The sequence below is a fragment of the Erythranthe guttata genome, chromosome 14 (assembly GCF_056151865.1).
Source record: "Erythranthe guttata isolate IM_541 chromosome 14, IM_541, whole genome shotgun sequence".
NCBI lineage: Eukaryota > Viridiplantae > Streptophyta > Magnoliopsida > Lamiales > Phrymaceae > Erythranthe > Erythranthe guttata.
Window position 1 is genome coordinate 16,858,391 of NC_142546.1, and position 7,713 is coordinate 16,866,103.

Consider the following 7,713-nt stretch of genomic DNA (forward strand, 5'->3'; position numbering starts at 1 on the left):
ATAATGCTATTTTTACGGGATGAATTAGTTATTTTAGAAGATGTTTGGATTATTTTTATGTTGTTGTACTCGTACATGTAATAAATAAAAATTGTGTATTGTCATGGAAATTTTGATCATCTTGTTCATTTTCTCAAGTTATATATGTCATGAATAATTTCATGCTTAACTCTATTATTGTGAATTATAATGTTTTCTATTTTCATGTTTTGTTCATCATAATATATTATATGCATCAATAATAGCATTGGACATATATGTTCAACACCTGTGACATAAATAATGGGCAAGACTGGTTTTTTTGAAAGTTTTAATAGCTCGTATTACTCAGCATATCAAATAATGTTATAATTTGTTTAACTATTGAAATATGAAAATATTATTCTACCCATAACCGAACACAAAATTAAAATTATTTCGCAAGCACGTCTTTAAACAAATCATAATCTCGTCTTTTGGTCAATTGAGATATGATTTATTCTCGACAAGTTGGGAATAGCAAATTTCCGTAAATAATGAAGAGAAGGTCCAGTGATAGGATAGCAAATTTTGGTATCTACAAACTTACCCGCATTGGGGGGCAGACCAGTTATAATTGGAAAGGCGACTGGCAAAGTTTTGGTATTTGCATTTTTACCCCTAATGGGGGGCAGATATGCCATTATCAAAAATGGAGGAAGAGCAGCTGCGTCTCTTGGTCTTGGAATTGCATTATAGTCCCTAGACGTTTGGGTCACAACATATTTAGCCCGTTTTGTAATAACCTAGATAGGTTATCTCCGGCTTTTTATTACCATTGTAGGGGTACTCTTTTTTCTTGTGTAGTAGACCCACAAGGTTTTAATGAGGCCCCATTTTTGGTTTTAATGGAATAATAAGTCTTTTGGCAAAAAAAAAAAAAAGATATGATTTATTCATGCATATTTAAGGGATACGATTTCTCTATTTATCTGTAATAAATTATGCCATAAGCCGAATAGATATAATATACTTTTTTTCCCCCAAAATGTGTTGAACATAGTTGCCACTAAGAAAAAAATAAATTGGTCATTTACTTTCTCCTTTTAATGAGGTTATTTTCAAAAATTCTTCGTATGCTTTTGTTTTGAGTTTTTTTAATTATTAGAAGATTATTTTAATTTTTGAATGTGTAGTTCATAACAAGTTAAAAAAACTATAGAATTTTGAGTTTTTTTAATTATTAGAAGAATATTTAAATTTTTGAATGTGTAGTTCCAAACAAGTTCAAAAAAACTTTAGAACATGAGCATATGAATTATTTTTGAAAATAACCATATTTTTCGGCGTGACTTTTCGAATTTTTTTTCTTCCATATTTTTTCCCTGATCTCTGGCGTTGATTTGTTTTTTTCGCCGACCGATTCCGGCGTTGACTTTTTTTTTTAGTGTTTTTTTTAGATTTTTTTTTTAACGTCCGTCGCTAAAATTGACCGTAATTGTACTGTCACTGACAGTAAATTAATGTAATTATACTGTCAATGACAGTTAATTAACGTAATTGTACTGCCTTTGACAATACATTTATGTAATTGTTCTGCCGTTGACAGTAAATTAACGTAATATTATTATTATTTTTTTTTGTTTGATTTGTTGACAAGTCAACTTAATTATATTACTGTCGTTGACAGTAAAATAACTGTAAACACAATAATATTACTGTCAACAACATCAATATTATTATTTTTTTTCGATTTTTGTTTTGTTTGAGTTATTCACGGAGTAACGTATTAATATTACTGTCTATTATTGTAATATTACTATAAACACAATAATATTACTGTGGTTGACGGTAATACTGTTGTTATAGTAATATTGCTGTCAACCACATCAATATTATTATTTTGTTTGGATTTTTTTGTTTGTTTGAGTTATTGACGGAGTAACGTAATAATGTTACTGTCTATTATTGTAATATTACTGTGGTTGACGGTAATATTACTGTTGTTATAGTAATATTACTGTCACTCACAGTAATATTAATTCTCTTGTCTTTTTATTATGTTTACATTTGTTGAACGGTCAACATAGTAATATTACTCTATTACACAATAATAATGAGTTTTGTTGTGTTAATATTAGTGCTAGAGATTAATATAACAATATTGTTGTGTTGAACTGTAGTTTAGTTAATTTAATTGTGTTTAACAGTAATATAATTAATATTATTGTCAATCACAGCAATATTGTTGTTTAAACGGAAAAAAATGTTACAAAAAGAAAAAAAAAAAAGAGTCAACGCCGGAAACAAGCGAAAAAATCTGGAAGAAAAAAAAATCGAAAAGTCAACGTCGGAATCCGGCGACAAAAAAATTGAATAATTTGGGGTAAAATTGAAGTTAAATTAAATTAAGGATGAAATTGAAGTTAAATTAAAGTATGCGGGGCTATTTTAGTCTTTTACAAAAATGTGGACCATGTGTGGACTTATTTGTAAAGGAGTTTTTTGTCATTCTGGATGTTTTTATGAATAAGTATCCACTGATTGACACATCTATAATCATCCATTGATATGTAAGTATAAATCATATCTCAATTGGCCAAAGTTCGAATCTTATTGCGAATAGTTTCTGACAGTGGTGGATCCACTAATTCCCAAGGGTACTGTGTAATTGCATACCCTTGATTTTAAAAAACAAATTCCCTATATAATTATCAAATATAAAATTAAATGTAAAAAATCTTGGATGGTAAGAACTTTACATACATTATATAGGTAGGTACATGGCAAAACCACCATTTTTTACCCATTCTTAATTTTTACGCACCACTTCTTTAACATTATCAGAACTTTTCTCCTAATCTCCTTATTTTCCTTTTTCAAAACTCTTCTCAAAATTACAAATGATTTTGTTAATTTTGAAATTTCTAGATATTTGTAATATTCTTATGTGTATGTAGTATTATGTATAAAAAAATCTCTCATTTCCAAGTATTTAATTTTTATACACTACACAAAACCAATTTTTCGTGTCTAAACTTTTTCAGCATTTGTTTTCTCAAAATCTTTCTATTCGTTTTTCCTGCAAAACTCTCCCTATAGTAGTGGCAAACGATTTTGTTAATTTTGATATATTTTTTTAATATTTTATGTGTATACTACTATAACAAAAACAAAATCAAGGGCGCGGCTCCTGAATTCTTGTCAATTTTTTAGTCCATCATTTTTATCAACTGTTAGGTGTATTTTTACTATATCTTAGTTTCGAACACCCCCTGATGTATGGTCAAATTACGAAAAAACCCCTCTTGTTTAGGTAATTACAGCCACCCCCTCCTTTTAAATATTTTTACGTAAAATTTATGTAATTCGGTTATTTACCGAACCAAATCGTATATTTTGTTCGGTAAAGGGTATGAAATGTTGGCGTACGGAAATTTTGGTCCGATTTTACCGAATTAACAACCCTAAATTTTCCTCTGGAGGGGTCTTTTCGTAAGATAAAAACATAGTTGAGGGGGTGGCTGTAATAACCCAAACAGGAGGGGGGTTTTCATAATTTGACCATAACTCAGGGGGGTGCCCGTAATTTGCCCTTTTTATTATATTAAGTTTCGAACACCCTTGGATAAAATTATGGATTCACCATTAGTCGCTAAGTCGAGCTTGTCACACATAGTTAGCCTAATATGATTTGCGTCTCTCGTATAATTTATACGAGAGTATAGGTTTAGCCAATACATTTATATGATTGGTTGCGGGTTCCTTTGTTAAAAAAAATACAAAATCAAGTCTCTTAAAAATATTAGAGAATTTGAGATACTCTATTGTGCTTTTTTTTTTCTTTTTTTTTTTTTTTTTTTAATACATATCTCTTAGATATATCCCTCATTTTTTATATCCAAAAAATGCAGTTGCTACTATAATTTCTGCCATTTGCAGATACCGTTTTCACTTATACGTGTAGTAGTTTTGCTTATGCAGTTACCTCATTTTGTTTTTCTTGTACCCAATTTGTTTAATAACTTATATTTCATCTAACATGTATTTGTTTCTCGTACTCGATTTGTTTAAATCTCTTTTTTCATTCAAGTTTTGTTTTCATTCCTCTAAAATGAATTGTTTTGATTTATTGGGTTTCAAAAAAGTGGTATCTAGAGTCGGAAAAAAATTTGTACTAATAATATCTTCTTATATATTATTTCAAAATATTTAAAATGACATTTATTAATAAATAGTTTACATCTTAAATAATATTTTTTTGACAGCGGATGTATGCTAGCCCACAAATCTCTTTGTATAAGACCACCAACATAAAAATACTAATTTAATCTTACTGAAATTCAAATACCAAATTAACACAAAAAAAAAAAAAAAATAGAAAAAAAAACACCCATTTCCTTTGTGCAAGTCCAAATAAAATAAACCTATAAACACACCCATTATTTCACAATTTAAAAATCTTCGTCTTCTTCTTCTTCATAAACCCACCAAGAACCCTAAATACCAAAACAATCAAACAATCACCAAATATTCACAATGGAGTCGGAAAACAAGGAGATGGCGGTTTATGAGGGTGAAAAACGTAATAAAATATGTATTAACCGTTTATTTTAGCTTGTGTATTGTTTTTTTTTTTTGAAAAAAATCACCGATACCAAAAATCGGTACTCACAATCCGATTTTTTCAACCATAATCGGTATTCACGTTCTGATTTTACAAACAAAAATCAGTATTATAGTGCCGATTTTTTCAAAAAAAAAATCGGTCTGCATATGCCGCCTTTTTCAAAAAAAAAAAAAAGAAAAAAAATTTCGGCGCATACACGCCGTTTTCCCAGCTCCAATTTCAATTTCAAAATTTAATCATAAATCGACCAAATCATTGCAACCCAACAAGAAATAAGCATCTATTAATGTTCAGCACGCATACTTATCAAGGAATCAATGCTCGTTTTCAAAGAATTAATGCCCGATTAATGTTTTCGAATTCACCAACAAAAAGTTTAGTATAAAAAGTGGTGGCCATTGGTGGTGGTGTGCAAGTGGGTGGGTTGTATGTCGGCGTCGATGCGGTGGCAATCTCCCTGTTCGGTGTCGTGGCGGTGGTGCGGCGGGAGTCGTGTAGCGGCGACAAGTCAGACGTTTTTGTTTTGTTTTTTGTTTTCTTGGTTGTTGAACAAATTAAAAATAGGAATATAAGGTTTGTGTCTGTATTTTGGTAGTATTTGTGGATGAGAGCATATTCATCCTCTTTGGTCTTGATATACGAAAATTAAATAAATTTGTGGGCTTAAACTAATAAACCTTTTATGTGTGTTTGCACATAGAAAAAATTGAGCTTGTATATATCTGTTGTTGTATTTAATAATAAAATCAGCACGATGAATTCTTCTTTTGTTTTAAATAAATTGAATAATTGGTAAAATTTGCTTTATGAAAATATGAGAGAAATAAATTATGTTTGTTTATGTTGAGAGAAATGTATTTTGAAAGATAGTATTGTTTGTTGGTATTTTAGAGAAAATATTTATCAGTGTAGTGGTCAAATCATGTGGAACCAGAGAAACAATTTCTGAATTTATTTTTTCTTAACATTTAGAAGTTAAATTTCGAAAGCTTAAAATTAGATATTTTTTTTTGCAAAAGAGTAAGAAGACATTGATAATGAGGCCGAACTTTGTTCGGAAACATTCCAAAGTATAAGTATGAACACTAGATTTGACTGCATTCATGAACTTGATAGCTCTAGAGTCTAGATAATATTTAATATAGGCATTTTAATTATGTCACGAAAAATATTTTTAAAAGACAATAATTATTATGGAACAAAGGAAGTATAAGTGTAATCACTTTTTTTCTAATTTTTAATGCATAATACCCCATATCGAGGATGGGTTAATATTATTCCTCTTAGTGAAATTCGTATTTAATTTAATAATGTGAAAACTAAAATGAGCAAATAAAATGTCTCGTCCACTTTGCATTTACAACAATTTCACAAATACGAAAATTTGTGTTCTATACTTTAGATTTTGATTTAGATATAATAAATTTACGATAATGCAAAAGGTTTCTAAAATTGAAAAATTTTCGTTCTACAGTTTTTATTTTTTTCTCGATAAAAAAATTTAAGATCAGGCAACAACTTGTACTCTATAACGGTGTATCTAATTATACTTATCAGTCCATATTCTAATAATCCAATTTGTCAATTAGAGAAATAATTGAGGTTTTAATAAATTGGCCTAACTTTGATTAAAATCAACTAGCCAACCTATTTCAGACAACATGTACACACAATCGCACTTAACATTTCAAGGATTGGCTCACAAATTGATGCCTATATATATGAGTAAAACTCGTCTCTTTTCTACAACAAACACATCGTGGATCATTAGTTTACTACTTGTTAGCTGTAATCAATATGGAACTCAAAGTATGGGTTCTAATAGCGCTTTTGCCTATGTTGGTTACAACTATCAATGCTCAACTTCTGCCATGCTTTAGACTTCCCATATTTGGCACCCCAATATTTTGCCCTTCTCCTCCACCACCACCTAGGTCTCCGCCACCACCATCACCACCTCCACCTCCTCCATCTCCACCACCACCGCCACCTCCTCCATCTCCACCACCGCCTTCACCTCCACCTCCATCCCCTCCTCCACCACCACCATCACCTCCACCACCTTCCCCTCCCCCTCCTTCACCTCCCCCACCCCCAACCCTTCCTCCTCCTCCAACGTCACCACCTCCCCCTCCGCGTTCACTTGTTTGCTCGATATTACCTCTCCCATTACTTTGCCCAACCCCACCAGCACCACCTCCACCTCCGCGTAGTCCACTTCTTTGCACAGTATTACCTCGAGCAATATTTTGCCCATCTCCACCACCACCTGTCTGATTGATCTATATGATCAGCCACTATCACACTAAAAAATGTCATTGTTGCTTTTCAAACCTCTCTTTCTACAATAATAATTTTCTTAGGCACGTTCAATAATAAATTTTCTTGTTAATTAGTAATCTTTCTTCGATGGAAGAATTACAAGCTAATAAGTGTCCGACCATCAAGTTCAACATTCCTAACAACCTTCTTCGAGAAACTAATTTTTCACACATGGAAATAACATCTGAACTCCAGAAGACATCCATATTTTGTTGTTCTATAGATAATGCTATTTTTATGGGATGAATTAGTTAGTTTAGAAGATGTTTGGGTTATTTTTATGTTGTTGTACTCGTACATGTAATAAATAAAAATTGTCCATTGCCATGGAAATTTTGATCATCTTGTTCATTTTCTCAAGTTATATATGTCATGAATAATTTCATGCTTAACTCTATTAATGTGAATTATAATGTTTTCTATTTTCATGTTTTGTTCCTCATAATATATTATATGCATCAATAACAGCATTGGACATATATGTTCAACACCTGTGACATAAATAATGGGCAAGACTGGTTTTTTTGAAAGTTTTAATAGCTCGTATTATTTTGCGCATATCAAATGTTATAATTTGTTTAACTATTGAAAAATTAAAATATTCTTCTACCCATAACTGAACACAAAATAAAAAAAAAAATCGCGAGCACATCTTTAAACAAATCATAATCTCGACTTTTGGTCAATTAAGATATGATTTATTCATGCATATTTAAGGGATACAATTTCTCTATTTATTTGTAATAAATTATGCCATAAGCCGAGTAGAAATAATATACTTTTTTTCCCCCAAAATGTGTTGA